This window comes from Scardinius erythrophthalmus, assembly GCF_964197995.2.
Source record: "Scardinius erythrophthalmus genome assembly, chromosome: 22".
Taxonomy (NCBI): domain Eukaryota; kingdom Metazoa; phylum Chordata; class Actinopteri; order Cypriniformes; family Leuciscidae; genus Scardinius; species Scardinius erythrophthalmus.
Window position 1 is genome coordinate 6,946,176 of NC_138242.1, and position 10,601 is coordinate 6,956,776.

Sequence of the window (10,601 nt, forward strand, 5' to 3'; positions counted from 1 at the left end):
GCCATATTGTGTCGAGGCTTCGAAACAATCCGACACCCGTCTCCACGGTGAGCCCTAGTGGTCAGAACAGTGTAAATGCAACAAAAACCCAGGCCAAGCATGCACAAAAACTCCTTTTTCAAATCTATTGCAATTTTTTTATTGAAAGTAAAATCTTTAAAATGCAATTATCTAATCATCTAATAAGATTATTAGGTGTCTATGTTCTTTTACAATTGTCAGGGTTTGTTTTGTTTGTTCGATGAATGGCTCAGCTAAACAGGCCAGTAAGAGACTATTAACTACCATTATTCATTGTAATTAAACTAATGTCTAAATAAAACATTACAAATGTATAAAACTGATCAGAGATCAGGTAAAAATCACAGACACTTGTTCTTTGGTTCTCAGTGACTCCTCATGATTCATGGGCTGACAGAGATCATCGCCCCCAGTGGTGAACCATTGAAATTTTGAAGTCTTTCGAAACGTTTGAAACGTAATGAAGCCTTGTTTACTGAAATCACGTGACTCTGGCAGTTTTATACACGCTCAGAACCACTGATTCAAAACAAAAGATTTGTAAAGGGTTTCAAAGCTTCATGAAGCAGTGTTTTGATGCAGAGGGAATTCCGAAATCCAGTTATTAAAATGGAATTTACAGTATAACACAGTTGTCACGTAAAACATGCAAACTGATGGATGGATGAATAAATCCAACCATGACATGGTCTAATATTAAAGAAAAAAAAACTATATGTAAATATATAGTCAGCTTGTTATGTCTCTGTGTAAATGAGCTGCACTGCTTCTTCTACTACAACATACTCAAGTATGTGACACGCTCATGGTGTTTTCAGCGTTTCAAAAACATATGAGGACATGAATACATGAACATTTCCAGAGCTGCTCTGAGAGAATGCCTAATGAGCATTTTCAGCATTTTATTTGAGAGAAAGCATTGTCAAATACACACTGAAACAGGTCTTCACTACAACCCGTCAAAATAAAAGTTTGGTTTAACTAGGAGAAATTATGACAGAAATATATATTGTAGGCCTACAATAGAACATACTTCCCAAAATAATAATAATAATAATAATAATAATACAATTTATTTAAACATTATTTAAGGAATATTTTTTTTGTCTATGGTTTAATTTAGTAAATCTGATTTGCAGCACTTCCCCCCAAAAAATAAATGGAATAAAGTTTTCATATTAATTTTATTACCACCGCTTTTGATCATTTATTTTTATTAAATCATAAAAATAAACATTCATTTTCTGAATAAATACATTTCATAGGACTTTATTTATCTTAAACATTTTAATAAATTATAATGTTAAAAATAAGTTGGTAATCTAATTCATTATCAATTATTGAATTTAGGTGATTAGACATGTTTTATTGCAATTTAAATAAACAAAACAAACAAATGATTTCAAATTTGTTTTAATAAAAGCATTTGTTCAAACAAAAAAACAAAAAAAAACAGTTAATAATAACCATCATTTAATAATATTGTTTATTTATTTAATAATTTATTAATACCGTAAACTACCGTGATATTTTCTGAGACGTTATCATACTGTGAAAATCTCTTACCTTTACAACCCTACACAGGAGAGTCTCCCACCCCACCCCCATTAAATAAATAACTCAGTAACTTTTACTCAGAAATTTTTTTAATAAATTGCTACTTTTTATTTTTACTTGAGTAGATTTTTAGACAAGTAATTTTACTTGTACTTGTTGTGAGGTATTCTATTCAATTACATTTAATAATTTAGCAAGCGCATTTATCCAAAGCGACTTACAAATGAGAAGAGCAATAGAAGCAATTAAATTAACAACAGGGCAACAATATGCAAGTGCTGTGACCAGTCCCAGTTTAGTCTAAAGCAGTACAGCAGGGAACAGTCCAGGTGAAGATCTGTGAAAGTGATTTTGTGCCTCTTTGAGATGGCGCAATGAGGCGCAGATAACGGGTGCATGACGACACCCGTTCCTGCAGGAGTCTACCTGAAAGATGTGTGGGATTCTTTTGTATGCAACACTAGGCAGGTCATTTGAGTATTTAGAAAGAAAAGTGTCAGGTAAGTTATTCATTGTCATAAATGGTTCACTTGCTTCTGGATAGCATGTAGGACTGGAGTAATGAGTTTAGGTAAAAGGGAGCAGAACCAGTAATTGTTCTGCAGGCAAGCATCAGTGCCTTGAATATGATCCGAGCGGCAACTGGAAACCAGTGCAATTTTATGAGGAGAGGAGTGACATGTGCTCTCTTCAGCTTGTTAAAGACCACTCTAGCAGCAGCATTCTGGATCAGTTGCAGAGTATTGACAGTACATGTACATGCTGGGAGGCTTGCCAAAAGAGCACTATAATAGTCCAGTCTGCATAGAACAAGAGCTTGGACAAGGAGTTGTTTATTGAGCTCCGATAGGAAGGGCATGATCCTCCTGATGTTGTACTGTATAAGGCAAATCTGCAGGACCAGGCAGTTCTAGCAATGTGGTCTGTGAAGTTCAACTGATCATCAATCACAACTCCAAGGTTCCTGGCAGACCTTGATGGAGTTATGGATAACGAATCTAGCTGAATGGAGAAGTTGTGATGTAGTGTTGGGTTGATTGGAACCACAAGCAGCTCTGTCTTCGCAAGGTTAAGTTGAAAGTGGTGGTCCTTCATCCAGCTAGAAATGTCTGTCAGGCAGGCAGAGATGCGAGCAGCTATACCGTCGGATCCTCTGGTTGGAATGAGAGGTAGAGTTGTGTGTCATCAGGCTAAGAGTGATAGAAAAAAAAAACATGTTTTTTGAATGACTGATCCTGGTGATGACATGTAGATGGAGAAGATAAGTGGTCCAAGCACTGAGACCTGAGGTACCCCAATCACTAGACACCTCTCTCCTCCAAGACACCCTAAGAGGTAAGAGTTGAACCATTGGAGTGCGGTTCCTGAGATGCACTCCGTCTTTAGGATTGATTGGAGGATCTGGTGGTTAACTGTATCAAAAGCAGCAGACAGATCCAGCAAGATAAGAACTGTGGAACTGGAAGCTGCTGGGGGGTTGTTGATTGTGGCCTGTGGAATGTTGGTCCACTCCTCTTCAATGGCTGTGCGAAGTTGCTGGATATTAGCAGGACCTGGAACACGCTGTCGTATACGCCAATCCAGAGCATCCCAAACATGCTCAGTGGGTGACATGTCCGGTGAGTATGCTGGCCATGCAAGAACTGGGATGTTTACAGCTTCCAGGAATTGTGTACAGATCCTTGCAACATGGGGACGTGCATTATCATGATACATCTCGTCACGGAATCCCTGTCCATTCAAAATGCCATCAATAAAATGCACCTGTGTTCATTGTCTATAACATAAGCCTGCCCATAGCATAACCCCACCGCCACCATGGGCCACTCGATCCACAACGTAGACATCAGTAAACCGCTCACCCACACAACGCCATACACGCTGTCTGCCATCTGCCCTGTACAGTGAAAACCAGGATTCTCTGGATCGGCGTATACGACAGCGTTTTCCAGGTCCTGCCAATTCAGGCTCTGGTGTCAAGACAGGCTCCTGGCTGGACAGGACCTGTCCAGCCAGAAGCCTGTCTTGACACCAAAACCTGAATTCCCACCTCCTCCCATCTGCCTCCTCTCTACCTTTCCTCCACCACTGCCTTGCAGCCCCTCTGCTCCTGTATCCACCTTCGAGGAGGTGGAGTCGCCGAGGATCTGCCTGCCACCAACTCCTTCAGGGTCGGTGGATCCCCGGTCTCCGCCTCAAACCTCCTCCTTTCTCGCCATGCCCTCGCCTCGGATCTTCTCTCCTCCGACTTCACCTCGTCATTCCGTCCCTCAGGCTCAGTTGGGCTCCTCACGTCCTCCGGCTCCGCCTTGGTCCCTCGTCGACCCACCATCGCCCCGGGACTACCCTCCTCCAGCTTCGCCTCGTCACTCCGTCCCTCAGGCTCAGTTGGGCTCCTTACTCCCTCCGGCTCAACCTGGGTCCTCGGTCACTCCTGCTCCGCCGTGGCCCTCTGGATCCCCGCCTACGCCCTCGGTCGCCGGAGCCGTCGGTGTCACCATGTCCCTCCAGTCCCTCAGCATCACCCTGTCTCGTCGGCTCTACGGCTCCACCCTGGTCACCTCTCCCACCTGCCTCGCCCTCGTCAGTCGGCCCCCTGGTGTCGTAATACCTACATCCACCATGGCTCCTCCCTCCGTCTGCTCCGCCCTGGTCGTCTGCGCTGCCGGCACCACCCTGGCCACCTGCTCCGCCCTGGTCCCTCTCTCCCTCTGCAGTTGGTCCCTCCGCGGCACGAGGACGCGCCTATCGGGAGGGGGGAGTACTGTAACAGTTGTGTTCCTTTTTAGTCTTATTAGTCACATGTATTTTGTTTTCCCGCCACTTATCCGTTGCCATGTCTACTATCATTAATTCATCATCACCTGTGTCTTGTCAATTATCTTCATCTGTGTCACCTGGTTTGTTCATCAGTGTCTGTATTTAGTTCCCTCTGTTCAGTCAGTCTTTGTCCGTTTTCGTCTATGTAACGTCGCAATGTGTGTGTGTATCCTGCCATTTTGTATCGCTTGAGTTATATTTGTAAGTAAACACTTTGAATTGGAGCCTTCAGCCTTCCTCGTCTCCTTCTGCCTGCACACACCTTGACAACTGTATTATGGGACGTGATGCGCGTCTATCAGAGAATTGCTCGCCGAGGAGTGTTGTGAGAAATGACTTCAGATTTCTGTCATTCATGTATCATCTCATTTTTCAACTTGTGAGCATCTTTCTTATGTGCTTCAAACTGTTTGTGGAAATGTCAGTCATATGTTACAGATTCTGTCATCCAAAAAATTGTTCCTCCTGGAGAGACAACATAATGTAGGTCATTATGACATCCTGATTTATACATAATGCACCAATTATAGTTTTAAATATTAGATTTTGACATTACACTATTTTTACATTACTATAATAATGTGATTTTTTTTAAATAGCTCTTTTTTTTTCCCAACATATTTTAAAATAGTCCTGTGATGCTAAATCTTCAGCATCATTACACCATTGTCAGTGTCACATGATCCTTCAGAAATCATTCTGCTCAAGAAACATTTATTGTTATAATTATAATCATTGTTGAAAACAGTTGTGTACCATTTGTGTTCAGAATTATTTGATGAACAGAAAGTTCAAAAGAACAGAATTTATCTGAAATAGAAAGCTTTTGTAACACTACCATCCACAAGTTTGGGGTCAGTAAGAAGCAGAAGAGACTTCCTTTGCCAGTCTAAAACATTTGAACAGTATATATTGTAGAATTGCATATTGGCAGAGGTGGGAGTAAGTCACACATGTTCAAGTCACAAGTAAGTCTCAATTCCCTACAATCAAGTCTCAAGCAAGTCTAAGTCGCAGTACACACAAACCAAGTCGAGTCCTGCTAAGGGTCAAGTGGAACAATACCAAACAGAAAAAAAGTAGAGTTTATATCAGCCTCAACCTTATTTATTTATTTATTTATTTATTTTTATGGAATATCACCGGCAGACATCAACTTTCCCATTAAGAGACAATATGTGACCCCTTAAATTGATTTCCAGGGGCATAGAACTATGTTCTAACCTTTTTTTTTTTTCTAACCATGCAATTACAACACCATAACTAATGTTATGAGATTAATCATTTAAATATAATCTTTTGTTTACTGAACTGTTGTATAAAATCATATTCATATTTGCAACCACACCAATATTCTGGAAATATTGTTTAATATCGTATGTTATAAATATAAAAATAACTCATTGGGCCATTTTTCCACTACATCTTGAATTTTGGGTGCATTGTATTAATTCTGCTGGCATTTTAACCCAGTTTGAGGTTGTGATGGTCGTGTCCGATATCCCTTGCCAGTTATTCTGCGTACAGCAAATCTTCTTTTATGAAGATGGTCAATTTCGAGTGTTTATATCCAAAAAGAAACGATGCTGGGATATGTTTTTGTATTTTGTGCGCTCACCGCACTATTTTTTATTTTATTTTTTTCTGAGCTTTTGCAGCATAAATTACACACTTAAGTTTAAAACTAAGGGCTGGGGGTTTGTACCAATAACCGCTAACTGTAAGTAGGGATGCTTGCATTTGCAAATAGTAATTGAAAAATCAATTATTTTTAATTATTTGTGTTTAAAACATAGTTTGTTTCATACAAAAATATATATATTACCTAAATATAATACAAAAGGGTATAGACAGTTAGGTAATACAGAGTGTGATTTGTTTTCAAAACACTTTTCACTGCTTGATTCCAACACTATTCATAATTAAGTTATCAATGACATTATGGTTCATGTGTCATGTTGGACATGTAGATACTTGGGGTCTTCATTTACATAGTTCACTAGATGGCGCTAGTTATCTGCACTGTTCTGCTCCAGTTTAAGCTGTGCGCCTGTCATTGAAATGAAAGCTTGTATCTTCTAGTGTCTATTTGTGAGTAATATAGCATATGATAATGCAGTGGTGTTGGAAACATGTCAAATTAGTATAATTGGTCACTTAAATATTTCATTTAGGCAGACTTTGACTTTTGGTCTTCAGTGCACATCAGGGAACTGTATCATTATTCTCTCTCACTGGCAAACAGAAAGTTCTATGCTAGTCAGGGATGGCATTAATTATTCAACTAATAATAAGTCATTATTATTAATATTATTATTTAGAGTATAATTGTATTAATATTAGAGTATAATATGACTAATATAAATATAAATAAATATAAATAAAGGGTATTTATGATCTACCTGACATTGTTTTTTTTTTTTTTTTTGTATAAGAAAGGCACATGTGTCAACAGCCATAAATCCATTAAAATGCTAGTTAAGAACTGTTCTCTGAAAGGTTCTTTTGGGAACCCAAAATGGATCTTCTATGGCATCACTGCAAAAATCCCATTTTGGAACCATTATTTTTAACAGTGTAGACTGTGATTTCACTGGAGAGCTTCTATCTTAAGAAGAATATGCTGGATGAAACATCTGCTCATATCAGCTCTAGTTTAGCATAAGCTCATGAATAAGTGGTGGCTAAAGACTGCAAATTACTCATTCTCTAGAACTCTTTCTGCTGTGTGTCCAGAGGGACAGGCATGGGTAATTGGAGTCTTACCAATGAAGAAAAGCAGTTAAGAGTCTGAAAGCTTCAACAGAAGACTGCATGGAGCTGATGATATAGAAAATTAAAGAGCTGAGACAAGTGACTAAGACAAGTTATCCTCTTCCTCATATCCATACTGGTCATATAAATAGCCTAGACTTGCAGAAATGCCTCATGGTGGGGCTAGGCACAGAAATTAACTTTTTCCATTAAGAGGGTGATATTTTTAACTGATTTCCAAGGGCATGTTTTACCTCCTTTTTATCTTATTACATTTTACCAGTTTTTTAAACATAATAAATGTCATCGTTTATGTCAAATTATTGCATTTAATCCAATTCAATTAGAATAATAAGTAATAATACTATTTATTCTAAAATTTAAATTAAGAATTTGTAATGCTGTTACCAATCCAATTAAATCATTAATGTCTTTATATAGCATACTGAAAGTAATAGGCTATTATGCTATTCCAAATGCAGTTGGTCTTAATCACTGAGTCATTGAATCATTCATCCCAAGGTAGACATTGTCTGGCCGCATGACTTTCATCACGGTCAGTCTCTGTGCGCAGTTCCTGCATCAACCCTGGCTCAGAACTACCCAGAGACGGCCTGTCCAGCAGCACTGTAAGGCACAGCAACCAAAACTGCTGTGGATGGGAGTTGCAGTTGACCCCACCAGATGCCAGAATTTTGTGGGCATGCACAGCAACTGCACACTCCACCTGAGGAATTCCCACAAACCCCTGAACGCCCCACCATCAAGGGTAGTGAGAGAGGAAAAACTTTGAAGGAGATTTTGGCATGTTTGTCTTTCCATACTGGCACTAATATGCTTCCATACTGCCAAAGTTCTTCATGCACCTCTGGGAAGAAAGGCACGGGGGTGAGGTAAGGCGATGGGTTTTCTTGAGGATGATCAATCATATTTGGGGGTCCATGGCATCTAAAAGTTTGAAAAACCTGCACTATAGTCAACTTTCAGAGTTGTTGGATTGCTGTTCTTTTCACACTATGCACAACTGCCTATCTTCACCAATTTCCATTAAAAACAAATTTCACACAACAGGACATGGATAATTCAAACATAGCTATTGTCACTCATGTGAACAAGCAACGATTTTAGGGTTTTGTCAGCAATCTGCATTATTATATTCATTATCATTATCAGCCCATAATCGTGGTCGAAAATTGTGTAATGTGTGGGTGGTAGCCTATTACTGTCACAAAACAGGATGACATGGGTAAAATATGTGCAATGTATAATTTTTCACTTGACTTTCTAATGTTCATTATTTGCATTGGCCTTCTAAATGCTTGAAACATTCAAAATCAATCTGCTGAGTATTTTATAACATTTGCCATTTTTACAGCTCAGTATAACGCATGAAAGTGAAGTTGCTGATTCAGTAGGTTCAAATTTAGAGAAACCAGTCTGATTTACTGCTGGTATATTTGTACAGAAGCTGTAATCTAGCTTGCATAGATAAGATTGAGGGATAGAATGACAGTGGGTTATTCAGATGTGGGAATAAGTCATTATCCAGTTCCATGCCAAGATTTAACATTTTTAAACCATCTTGACTTATTGATGTTAGTCCACAAGTTCAGTCATTTTGTAGTTTCTAATGAGAGACTACTGTTGAAAAGCCTGTTCTGGTTGCTTAATCGTATTAATTGCTTCATGCATTTTGCATTCCACCTAAAGAAGTGAATAGTCCTTTTGGAAAATGTGTTTAAAACCATGTACAGCTGTGGCCAAAAGTTTTGGCAGTGATTTAAAATTTTATGTTTCAAAAAGTTTAATGCTTCAGTTGTTGGGACGTTGATTCACATTGTTTCTAGATTATTGTGCGGGGTGATCAGATTGGCAAAAAACAAAACAAAATACTACAGCATAAGGGAACAAGTACTAGTCTATGTCACAACACAGAAGGGAACAGACGGGTGGGTTATATAAAACAGGTTTATTATAAGCAGAGGGTTGAGAGACAACAGCAGGAACCAGGCGACGGTGAGTGGATGGTGACAGAAGATTGTTGATGATGACTTAGCTGGCTCTAGACTGATGTTGGGTTTCTGTGCAGATGGTGACAAGCTGAGATGACTGGCGAACTGGAACTGGACTATAGATGAAGGACAGACGGAAGACAGGATACTGGCGTGACGATCAAAGGTGAGTGTTCACAGGTAGGGATTCTGGTAGGTAGTCTGTATGTCATAATTGCATAGACAAGACCAGACCCTGAGGTGAGGGTGATGCAGGTAGATATAAGCTGTGTCCTAATTCAGGGGCTGCATCCTCCGAAGGCTGCATTTGAAGGCCGATTGTGTCACAGCGGCGCGACGAAGGCTGTCCCAATTCGAAGGATCCTTCTAATGTGGCCTATCGTCAGTGTTGCCAAGTCCGAGGTTTTCCAACAGAATTGGGCTACTTTTAAAGGGTAACTAAACCCCTGGTCAGAGCTTGACTCCACCCACTGGCAATATTTGAAAAATGCTGGAAAAGTAGGCAGAGCCCAGTGGAGAGGGGGCGTGCATCTGAGACGTATCTCTCTGCAGGCAAGGGCGTGGTTAGCTGGTACCCTCTGACGTCAGAGTGTACCACAACTTCCAATAGGAAAATTCAACTGCAGTAGCCACTGTTCAACCTGAAGAGGGCAGCACAGTAAAATTAAAATACTTTAAACACAAATGTCAAAAACAATACTTGAATCAATGAACAGCACTATTAAAGCCCCAATCTTACAGATCATTAACTAAAAAAAGTTGGTTTAGGGTTTAGTTACCCTTTAAGTTGTTGCCGCGGGTAAACATTTTTATCGCGGGTAGATTTCCACCCCCTTAAGTACGATTTCGACTCCCCAACATCCCCAAAACATCCCTCAGACGCACAAATCCAGTGGAGAATTCGGACGCCTGATGGAGAAAAGCCGATGGGCTTTTTGGGCTACTTTTGCCGTAGAGACCTGGGAAGCCTGCCTACCGTCCTTCTTTCCCCGGGCTGTGAAGGATAGAATGAGGAACCAGCAGCAGCCAAGAGAAAACTGAGACCGAGAGGATGAGCTGATCGAGCTAGTTAGGGAGGACATGAAGTTTCAGAGAGACAGAGGAGATGAAATCACAGAAGAGAAGGGAGAGAATGGACAGATTGTTTTCTCTTCTTGACAGATTGGTAGATAAATAAACTTTTGGTTATGTGAATTAAAATTTGTGAATAAAACAATTGCATACATTATTTTGTGATAAAATAAAGGGATAATTTGTAAATGAAACAAAAAATAATATCTGTGCATTGTTTATTTTTGTAATGCAAGTTCTAACTTTTAAATCTAATAAAGATTTAAAAAAAGATAAGATAAAAAGAAGATTATTTTTTTTGTCGTGTCAATTCATTTGTAAATGATACAATATTTGCCTCTGTCAGAGATGAGTTGATAACAATCT